The 12,228-nt window shown below is 30.8% G+C and overlaps 1 protein-coding gene and 1 non-coding gene across 18 annotated transcripts in view; both read left to right on the forward strand.

Annotated features, from left to right (window-relative positions):
• The window catches only part of CYLC2 (cylicin 2), a 79,463-nt gene that overhangs the window by 30,531 nt on the left and 36,704 nt on the right, over positions 1-12,228 (forward strand). For 6 of the 17 annotated variants that reach the window (XM_045043791.1, XM_045043782.1, XM_045043784.1 and 3 more), the window contains 3 exons: positions 301-369; positions 489-645; positions 2,524-2,668. The exons of 2 other annotated variants lie outside the window; for them this stretch is intronic. The gene's annotated coding sequence lies outside the window, so the exon portion shown is untranslated. The remainder of the gene's footprint in view (positions 1-300; positions 370-488; positions 646-2,523; positions 2,669-12,228) is intronic. 9 more of the 17 variants (XM_045043789.1, XM_045043781.1, XM_045043786.1 and 6 more) reach the window with 5 other exon arrangements.
• LOC111557636 lies at positions 8,796-8,900 on the forward strand. The gene has a single exon (XR_002737875.2). It is a non-coding gene; the product is annotated as a U6 spliceosomal RNA (small nuclear RNA).

Below are 12,228 nucleotides of genomic sequence, written 5' to 3' on the forward strand. Positions count from 1 at the left end.
GCATGAACGGGGGAGGGGCAGAGAGAGAGGGAGACACAGAATCGGAAGCAGGCTCCAGGCTCTGAGCCATCAGCCCAGAGCCCGACGTGGGGCTTGAACTCACGGACCATGAGATCGTGACCTGAGCCGAAGTCGGACCCTTAACCGACTGAGCCACCCAGGCGCCCCAGGAATTTTCTATATATATACATATACATACTATCACCATATAGAATGGAATAAAACACTTGAATTCCTAAGTTCTATAGTCAATAACTTATTTTCTTTTCACAAAATTCATATGATTTTTGTATTGCATAGACACTGCTATGAAAGAAAATATTTGCAGTAGACGTTGTATAAGAAGAGTGAAGTAATAGCACCCGAGAGGTACATCAAGTTCTAAATTTAGAAATATTGGTGTAGTTGTTTGAGTGGTGTAAATTTTTATTCCATTAAACTCATCCCCAGAGGCAATCATTAATTCTTTGTAATGTTCTATCATTTAGAGAATATTATAAGAAGATGCTAAACAGCATAGAGATAACTGCAAACATGAGCATGGAAGAACTAAGGAAAGATATGTAGAAAAAGAACACTTATAAAGGTCTTTCTGGAAGTACAAGGGAACCTTGGTGAAGATTTTTCATGGTTTTACTATTTAAGGTCTATGATATATACTCAATTTTAATTTTGCTGATTTACATAATTTTTAAGCGCAGGATGGTATACAAGAAACCATCATTTAGGTCATACATAAACCTTGTCTGCTGGTCATCCAAATTCATCAAAATATTCTCTGTCCAACCTCTGTGTACAATGCATTAGTTTTTGCAATGAGTCAAAATGTCTTTAAATTATTATCAATTCAATTTTCTAGATTTAGAAACATTTCTTATTATTGGCACCATAGAAAATAATTTAAAATAGTAAATTATTTGCATGGAAAATAGGTTTTCCATTTTGTTTGCAATTAATTCATATAACTACGTAGAGTAGGAGATGGTCACATCATTTTCCCTATAAGTATCTTGCTGTATACTCTAGAGAAACCAGAGGTAGCAAAGATATTAGTAAATCTAGATTTTATTACGAGGCAATTGTAAGACATTTGCTCCACTAATGAAAGGGGATTGACTCAACTTTGAGCCATTCTTGAATTGTATATAGAACTACGTTTCCTAAAAAAAAAAAAAAAGTGCCTGACTTCCATCCATACAAGTATTAAACTTTATTTGTGCTTTTTGGTTAGATATAAGTCACATAAAGAAAAAGAAATTATTTATTTAGACTCTAATTATTATTCTATATTTTAATATTTCTATTTCTCACATTATTATACTATTATATATCATATACTAATATAACTATTAAATTATCAAAAGACTACATTTGAGAATAAAATAAACTATTTCTTCTGTATATATTCAATATTGAAATTAATGTGAATCACTAAAAATATTATTACATATGAAAACAACATTTCACATTCTGGTGCTGTGAATAAACATAATCTAGTTGGTTGAAAAGGCTATTTATTTGCTTTATTATTTGAGTAGTGGCAAACATTTAAGAAAGCAGTTTTTATATCTGTGGTCCTAATTCCATATCAGAAACATCAATAATAGTAATAAAATATAGAAAAATTTAAAAAATTATGATATATTTAAAATATATGTCACAACTTGTGGATATATTCAATCTTATTTCTAGGAGGTATCAAGTACTGTTCATGAAAAAAGCCAATAGTAAGTCACTGAAAAGAGACAGAAAAGTTAGAAGTTATTTACTGAGAAGTCATATACCACACGACTGCACAACCAGGAAAATCTTTTAAAAGCAATGGCAAAATACAAAAATATTTCAATATAATAATAATTCATATCACTACTCAAATAATCAACAAAATATTTCTAAATTGAAATAACAGCAATAGCAAAATCACCCAATATTTATTTGCCACTAACGATTTTCTAAACACTTTTCTTGTACTGTCATTTAATCCTCATACCAGTCCTAACATGTTGTCTCTGTTTAACTGAACATAGAGCAGTTAAGCTAACAGGAGAAAATTTTCAAAAATAATGGTAAAAGCAGACTTTCATTCTGAATTTAAATCTCATAGCACACTAGGATTTAGACCAAGATTTTGTGGCTTAATTGTTCTGGGATTTGGGGAATTTGTTCTTTAACACCTCGCCTCAGTTTCTTCATAGCATCATTACTTTATCTGCAAAAATGTACAGTTCTGTTAAAATTACATAAAATTACATCACATATGTAAAGTTCCCACTCTACAATTTTTTAAGAAAAGCAGTTGTTCAATGCATAACTGCTTAATGCATAACTCCATTATGTTCAATGCATAACTCCATTAGTCTCAAAGGAACCTGTCCTGCTACTACTCTTCCCACTGCTGATAGCCTTTAGTGTGTCTCTTCACAAATATTGCACTCTGATTAGTAAGTCATAGGAGTTGTATTTGCAGGAATATGCTATAGAGAACAAAAATACGGAAACTGAAAATATGCATTTGAATCCTAGCTCAACCATCATGTCATCATGAAGGAGGGACAAGAAAAGAATATAAAACACAGAACTCAAGGCAGAATGGGAAAGTACCATCTCACATCCAAATACCATTAATTCTAAAAAGCATTAGAAAAAATGAATTATGCCTGGAGACAAGGTAAAGATTCATCTATTTATCTATCTATGATATTATTAAGGAATCAGCTCTAGTTAACACGATATTTTCCAAAATATTTCATGTTTTCCCCTTATCTTTATGTATGTCATCAAGAAATACCTCTGAAGGGGTGCCTGGGTTGTTCAGTCGATTAAGCCTCCTACCTGGGGTCAGGTCATAAAGTCACAGTTGGTGAGTTTGAGCCCCACGTAGGGCTCTGTGCTGACAGCTCAGAGCCTGGAGCCTGCTTTGGATTCTGTGTCTCCCTCACTCTCTGCCCTTCTCCCACTCACGCTCTGTCTCTCTCAAAAATAAATAAAAATGGTAAAAAAAAAAATACCTCCAGGGATGCCTGGGTGCCTCAGTCAGTTGAGCAACCGACTTCAGCCCAGGTCATGATCCTGTGCTTCATGGGTTCAAGCCCCGCCTGTGTTGATGGCTCAGAGCCTGCAGCCTGCTTCAGATTCTGTTTCTCTCTCTCTCTGTCCCTCCCCCACTCTCTGTCTCCCATAAATAAACAAACATTAAAAAAAATGTAAAGAAATACTTCTATAATTCCTTTTTTTTTTACATTTCAATTAATCAGTTTACAGTATCTTAAATTTTGCTAAGAATTGAATAGAATAAGAGAAAACTGACATCTAGTGTCAAATAAATTATATAATGGTGAGTACAGAGATAAAGATTACTAGAAAATTGTTTCATGTATGGTTTCTGCAAGTAGTGAATATTGATAACAGGCCAATTGGTTTTGCAATGTTTTGCTTTGATACTGATAGTTTAAAAAAATTATTTTGAACAAGACTGAAAGTGGGGGCAGAGGGAGAGGGAAAGAGAGTATCACAAGCAGGCTCTGTGCTCAGCACAGAGCCAGACATGGGGCTTGATCTCATGACGGTGAGATGGTGGCTGACACAGGTCTGGATCTCACCACTGTGAGATCATGACCTGAGCCAAGAGTCTGTTGTTTAACCCAATGATCCACCCAGGTGCCAGACATTGATACTCTTTAAAGCAGTCATTCTCATATATATAAAAGGAGATTTCAATGAATGAGAGTTGCAGGTCAAATGATATAATACTAGCAAATCCATACACACACAAAAATCATGCTTATACATTATTGAAATACCCTAGTCTAAATTAGAGGGACTTAGTTTGGTTAACTAGTAATCAGGAGAGTGGGGTTTAAGTCTAAGGTTAGTTCAGACAAGCAAAGTTCAGTGTTTCTTCAGTAGCATAAAAGCACTGAAACAAATTCTAATATCTCAACAAGTTACATTGTATGGTTTTAAAACTCATTAATAAAATGAAAAACAAATATTTTTAATAATGTCAAGTCATATAGACCAAAGTCAATATTGCATTTTATGTGGTATTTTAATCCATGGTAATATAAAATATTACAAATGCCAGAGATATAATATGAACAAAGATAAGTGATTTCTTGTAATCCTTAATAATGCCCATGCCAACTACTGGGAATTATAAAACAAGAAGTAGTAAACACATTATTTCTGACAAAGAAACTAAATACCAGATATTCTGCTGCTCTGACATTTCAGAAAACTGATACTCAAGATTATATTTTTAAATGCCAGCATGCTATTACTTTATGTGCTATGTGAATGAGTTGCATGCATTCAAAAAAATGATGGAATTTAGTTTATCTTAAAACAGAGCATAATAAAATAATTATAAGTTAGAATAAAATTAACAGGACTATGTCCCATTTTAGTACAAATATAGGGAAATACACTTTTTATTCATAATAATTTTGTTATTTTAAATATTTTCTAAACATATGGTTTTACTCTTATTCAAATACATTTTTTATGCATTTTAATTGTCTTATTGTGAAAGCTATGTATCTGAGGGCAATAGAAAGAATTCGGAATTCAAGTGTTACATTATAGAAAAATAATAAACTAAATTTTCTACAGTAAATTCAAATGAACAATTCTAAGAAATTTTAATGATAGTCACTAATTATATATTATATATTTGATATATAATATATATAATATATATAATATATATATAATATATTATATATTATATATATATAATATATATAATATATATATAATATATTATATATTATATATATATAATATATAATATATATATATTATATATTTGATTTGAAAAATAAACTGTAGATTTTAAATGTTCTTCTAAAATTTTATGAAAGTACAATAAAATTTATGATAGATTTAGCATACAACACAATCATGATACACAGAAATACTTATTGAATAATTATTACATTAAACTTTTATTATAAAAGGATATAAAACTAGTTTAATAAAAACTGATGGCATATGCAATAAACATTTACAAAATTTGGACAAGTCTATGTAAGTAGAGTGTAAGTATATATGTGTATATATATATGTGTAATGTATATGTGAATGCATATGTGTGTACATATAATGTGTTCTATTTCAGAAATGCTACATTAGAATTTTAGGTTGATTCCTTGGAACTCTTTATTCTAGAAATATATAAGTATCTCTAAAAATTTTAAAGCATATTTAAATCGACCTCTGACTCAGGAGGTAAACCTTGACAGAGGTAAAGACCTTCTATAGAAATTTCTAGTAAGCTAGTACGTACTTACAGAGTAGGTAAATCCCTCACCCCTTAGTAAGATAAAACTTCTCAGAATAAATTGTGTTTAAGTACTATCCATAATTTCCTTAGAAGTCCATGATGTGGCAAGCTTAACAGCCTTTGTTTTTGCAACCTAGTTACTTTTCTCAGGACACGTGTGTTAAAATAATTCAAGAGAAGCTGACAAACTGGGAGGTCTGACAAACTAAGAATTCTATATGTAAAATTCCTTCTCTCTCTCTCTCTCTCTCTCTCTCTCTCTCTCTCTCTGTATGCATGCATGTGCACCTGTTTCTTTCTCTGTCTCCAACCCCATTGGTTTTTTTTCTATAATAGTTGTTATGGATTGGTAAAGACAGGGCGATGCCTTTGGGTGGTTTGCTCTGCCTAGGAAATTAGAACCTGGAACTCCAAAAGAATGAAGGTGACACATCTGAATCCCAGGAGCACATTCTAGTTTTTCCCTACAATTATCAAGTACAGTTTGATCTAAACAATATGCTAAAACTCATGAAAGGCAGATACATTGTATTTATATATCATTTCATACAAATGTTATATTTCACACTAAACAATAAGCCACCTATTACGAATATTTTCCGTATCAATAAAATATATCAAAAATATCAATAAAATATAAATATAAAAAAGTTAAAAATAAGAATTAAACAACAATAACATTAAAAAATTGTAGGTTAATACCAAAAGCTCACTGGTATCGATATTTTGAAGTCAATAAAAGAATCACTAATTAGGGAAATAGAAGTTTGAAATGAGAGTCACTACCAATAACATATGATTCAATTCACCAGGAAAATATGATAATTCTAATTTTTTATGCACCTAATTAAAAGTATTTCAAAAATATAAAGCAAAAATTGACTGAAGTAAAAGGAGACACAGATCCACTATCCTAATGGGAAAATTTAACTCATCTCTCTCTGTAAATGATAGACATTAAATATCAGTAAGAATTTTAAAAGTTCAACATAATCAACACCTAAATATAATCTATAAATTATCCAACTTTACACCTAATAACTAAGAAAATATATACCCTTTTCTCTACCATGCAAGGTCCACTCATGAAAACTGTTCTCATTCAAATCTTGAAAGCAAGTCTCAAAAAATGAAAAAAAAAATCATATGTTAAGTTACAAATAAAGAATACACATAGTTTTGGAACATTCTAATTGGAAATTAATAGCAATCCCTATATAAATTAAAGAATAAAATTTTTTAAATAAAATCAGAAAGATAAAGAAATGACAAAATTATACAATAAAACTTGTGAATCTAATTAAAATTACAGTAGGGAACTTTCTATAATGCAACTTAGCAAGTTAGAAAGACTAAAACAGAATGTAATAAAATATCAAAGGATAAAGAGAAAATTATAAAAAAATTAAAAATATATGATCAACTTATCAACAAAAGTGAGATTCACAAAATAAGATTCATAAATCTTTTAAGATTTACAAACTAAGATCAATGAAGAAAGAGAGAAGGCAAAAAACAGATCACATTAGGAAAGCAAAATAGTGTGAAAAAAGGGGACAGCAATATTAAAAAATAATGGATGGAAATTGTGAAATATTTATCCCAATAAATTCAAAAACTTGCACTTCCAAAAAAAACCTAATATTTGCCAAAACTGACTCAAAACAAAAAACTTAAGTATTACTCTAACCATCAAAACCCAATATGGTTTTTAAAAATCATCCTACAAAAAAGGGCAGGTCCAAGCAGTCCTACCTTCTAACATTCAAGGAACAAACAAATCAAATTCACACAATTATTGTAAAGTCCAGAAAGAGAATACATCTATGTTACTTTAACCAAATCTCTTAACCTTGGTATCAACATAAAAATAATATTAAAGGTAGAATTATAAGCAAATCTCACATATAAATATAGATGCAAATATCTTAAAATAGATACCTTCACACCAAATTAAGAACAACTAAAGGTGATAATACACCTTGAATAACTTAAACTTACCACAGGAATTTGTTTTTTAGTATGAGAAAAAAATTATTATAAACTGACTAATTTGTAAATGAGAAAATCAAGTAATCATCCCAATGGTTACCAAAATGGGGATTAAGGAATCACAACCTGTTATGTTAAAAACATCTCACCAAAATAAACAGAAAATAGAGTTTTCTCAATGTGACAATCCTTAACCATTATAAAACTGGAAAAAAAAAACATAATGTGAAATATTTAAAGTATTTATTTTATGACAAGAAACAAGTAAAAGGCATCCATTTTTACTGATGTCATTTCATATTCTGCTGGAGACACTGTCCAGAGCAAGAAGTCAAAGAAAATTAAGGGGATAGGAAAAAATAAGTCAGATCCTTTTTTATAAATGATATAGTAAAAAGAATCTACAAGTATATTTATAAAAATTTTAGATTGTACAAAATTATTAAAATTAACAATGGAAAATTTGCTTCTATACAAAATTAATATCTGAAATTTTATTGCACTTTAATGTTAAAACTACAAGCATTTCTAATATTTAATTAAAATATATCACTTAACATAGAAACAAAACATCTAATGTACCTAAGGGGTAAAATCTAAGAAAATGTGGGTAAAATTTTTACAGAGCAAAATGCATTTATAATATTTATATATAGTTTATATATTTTATGTATAGTTTATATTGAGTATACATAAAAATTACTGATATATATTGGAGGAGACATTAATAAATCAAGAGATATGTACTCATACTCAATATAACAAGATCCCATATTTATCATAAATGAGATATAAATTCAATTTAATTCTAATCAAAATTTCAATAGGATTTGGTAGAAATTAATAAACATAAATTTAAGTCATAAAATGCCAAGAATAGTCAAGGAATTCCCAAAGAGTAAGACTTATCTGCCACATAACTTTCAAGTATTATTTTTAAAGATGCCATATATGTCAGTGTCATATGACAGCACTTTAATCAATGCTATTTTCAACCCATGTGACTGCAGAATTTAGAGCCGAGATTATATATAGGATTCCTATAAACTTACAAAAAAACCCATAAAGTATCCAGATGATAAATGGACATACACAGAGGCAATTTACAGAGAAGGAAATATGAAAGCCTAATAATTATTTTTATGATATCACCTATTGAAATGTCAAATACATGTAACTTAAAATATAATTTTTAGCAATTCACACATATGTGATGACGTTGTCAAGAAAGACAAAACATAAAACAAAATTGAGGCTAGTAGTCCTCTAGATGGAAGAAGAGGATGTTGATTTTTGTCAGGGAAAGGCCAGTAGGAATTCTACAATGACCAGAAAGTTCTGGATTAAAGGTGATTAGTGGGCACACAAATATTTTTTTCTTATTCCTTATGTGTCACATGTTTCTTATATTTTATGATATATTTTCATATAAAATGCACAATTTAAGGAATATCATGGTAAATTATTAAAAAAAATTAAAAAGACAAAAATGTAGTATGAAAAGTTCCCAGAGAGACCTTGCTTCAGCAACACATAATACTAAAAGTGGAAAGACACAGAGAAGATTAGCATAGTCCCTGGACAAGGATGACACAAAATGCTTCCAGAGAGAGTAAACCTCTTTACTCACAACAAACTCAACCACAATAGTATATACTACAGAGAGCTAAATAAAACCATTTTCAGAAATGCAAGCAGTGAAAATCTACCATGCAATGACGTTCTAAGAGTGAATTACTCTTAAGTGTATTCTTGCACACTAATAAATTCATCAATGAAGAATCATGAAATATAAGAAATAATGATGAGAAAGAAAACTGGTAAAATGTATAGTTAATACTAATAACTATTAACAAAAAACAAAACTCAACAAAACAAAAATGGGCCTTTCTCTGATTTTTCATTCTGAATGGAAATAAATTTGATTCAAGAAAGAGTTAGGTGGTCCCATTTTAGTGTATGGCACAAGATGTATTTTCCACTGCAGGTTCTGCCAGAGTCTTTCATTGGCGATACAGACTGTTCAAATTATACACACACAGCAATTGTGTGTGTGTGTGTGTGTGTGTGTGTGTGTGTGTGTGTGGCTGTGCGCACACACTATAGATCCAACAAATCCTAAAGAGAGCATAAGTAGAACACACCGTACCCTCCTTTATACAAAGGTGTTCTGGCTAAGCTTCAGTAAATACATGTAATATTTTTAATATTTGCTATCTAAATGCTACATGAGAAGATGAAGGGCTATGTTGATCAAATTCTGTATCATTTTAACCATCCTCCTTCCTTGCTTGGCTTTAGTATACACAGGTTGATTAGTAATGTAGTTTCGACTATTGTGCTTACTCACAAGATCACAATTGGGGTTAAAAAGAATAAGAATCTTCATTTTTTTCAGCAATTTCAAGGTATTAGTTTCAGAATTCAGGCCTTTTCTAGGGCCAAATAAGATGTATCTCACATCAAACTTATTTCACATTTGGCCTCTGGCATAAAGGGGAATATAAGGTCCAGCAAGTCCATTGTTTGAGATTTCCTTTGAAATATTAGGCAACAGGTATGGATTGAATTATCTTCCCAGATGCTTTCCTTTAATTCTTTCTGTATGAAATGCTAGGGCTCTGTTATTTAAGACTGCAACATGAAAATAGAGCCAAAAATGTATTCTGGTTGTTTTGGAGCAATGAAGTTTAACGAAGGCCCAGTTTATGAAAAATTTGAAGATGGTAAAAAATTGTGAGAAAGACCCTAAACCACACTTTACGTTGAAATTCTGAAGGCTTAGGGAATGTACCAACTGGAACTGAAGTCATACCATAGAATAAATATTGCATTATTGAATATCTGCTTATATATTTGCATCTTGTGAATATAATGTTGCTGCCATGAAACTATGCAGGTGCTTAATAAAAATCATTTTACTTGAAACATGAGCCAGTATGGAGCTGTTGCAGATAGAGGCTAGGATATAGGTTGACACAAAGAAAGGGGTTATGAAGTTTAAATGAGGTGAAAAGAAGGAAGCTTCTCTTCTGCCCTCAGCCCTCTCCATGTTTTCTACCCACTTTTCTTTTTTCTTTTATTTTTTTTATACCAATTCTTGCCAAAATAAGTTGATACTTGATTTCCTTATCTAGTAATCTATGCATGTAATGCTTACTGTTCATAAGCCTGTAGAAGAGGAAGGGTCAGTGGCAGAATACACTGCTGGGCTACTCCTTAGACACTGATTCCATTTAGAATTTTTCAAAAATAGGATGCTTATGCTTTCGATTTGGTGATGCTGCTAGATTTTGTTTCTGCCACTATTACTGGAAGGAAAAACAACAGTGGTCCCACAAATTTCTAATTTCTATTCTGACATATATGCCCAGGGGCATATCACTCTCCCCCCATTGGAGTTGCTTAAGATTTTATACTTCCATAAAACCTGGACTTGGTATAGGAGAAGATGTCTACTCTTGTAATCCAGATGTTTGCCTCATATTCTGTTCTATTTTCAAGGATGATCAAGAGCAGGGACATCCATTCTCTTATGAAAATCGTTTATCCTCAGCTTTTGAGCCATTTACAAGATTCCAATGGAAAAAAAGGATATTTATCATGTGCAAATTACATAATTTTAACATGTTTGAATATTGTAGTCAATTTATATATGTGCATATATATATATACATATATATATACTTATATACATATATATATACTTATATACATAGAAAGTGCAGTCTTTGTCAGAAAATATATATTTAAATTAGCTATATTGATAAAAACGACAATTATTGGAAGGATTTGGAGATATTGCTCAGAATCCAAGAAAAGAAAGGTAGCAAAAATCCATGAGGCTCTGGAATCAGGAAATACAATGTTGAGAACTCAGGCCATAACACAATACAGATGTTTAGGGATTAAAGCTTTGGATAGTGGAAGCTTGTTAATATTGAATCACGAATAGGTCAGTTCTTTATTAACTAGAAAATAATATACAACTGTAGTGAGTTTGTCATAAAGGGTATCCATATTAGATGAAAGGATAGAAATCATCCAAAAATGTTCTCTAACCACTTCTACGTAAGGATTTCCTTGGTATTCATACATGTATTGAAGGATTGACATTTAATGCTCAAACTATCCATATATGCACACATACATCCCTATATATAACTAATTGATTGAAGTTTTCATTTTCCTGATCATTTTTACATATAAACAAAACTTGCATTTCTTCTCTATTTTTTGCTTCTATAAAGTTGAAAGTTGCTTGGATTTTCTTAAGTTACTATGTAACTTTGATAATGTAGGCTTTCCAAATACTACAAGACATGCACTATATTATTTTTCTTTAAAAAAATGCTTCATGTTTGACATTGTCAACGTAGGCTTGATGGCTAAGTCACTTACTATTGAATTTTGGTACTTCAGGTTAAGGGAATTTAAGATTTTCTATAGAGGAGGTGACAGTCATTCTGCAGCAGTTCTTGAAAGCTGATGAAACCACCTAAGTGACAAAAATGGGGTCCGGTTGAAGCTAACCAATTTTGAAAATTGGGGGAAGGGAGGATGGCTAAGTGGATAAAACACTATTAATACAGTTCTAAGTAGGGTTCAATTTCACAAGAGATGTCAGAAATCCAAAACCACTACTCTGTGGGTTTACAGTGTGAAGTTTTCTAAAGTTTCCTTCTGAAGTATACAAAAAGTTTGCCTACCAATAAGATGGGATTAACCTAAGGCCCATAAACATCCAGAATTTTATTTGTATTATTTGTATTTGTATTATTTGTATTTATTTGTATTATTTTTTACACAAAGTTTGGTCTCTTTGAGAACATGTTAAATCCAGAGAAGAGACGAAAGTAATTCTTAAGAAACATTACTCAAATTCCCTTGGCAACATATATCTTTGTCAAGTCACAAAAAATAATTTGCTAAAGCTTGGATTATTCTTTTTT

The sequence above is a fragment of the Felis catus genome, chromosome D4 (assembly GCF_018350175.1).
Source record: "Felis catus isolate Fca126 chromosome D4, F.catus_Fca126_mat1.0, whole genome shotgun sequence".
NCBI lineage: Eukaryota > Metazoa > Chordata > Mammalia > Carnivora > Felidae > Felis > Felis catus.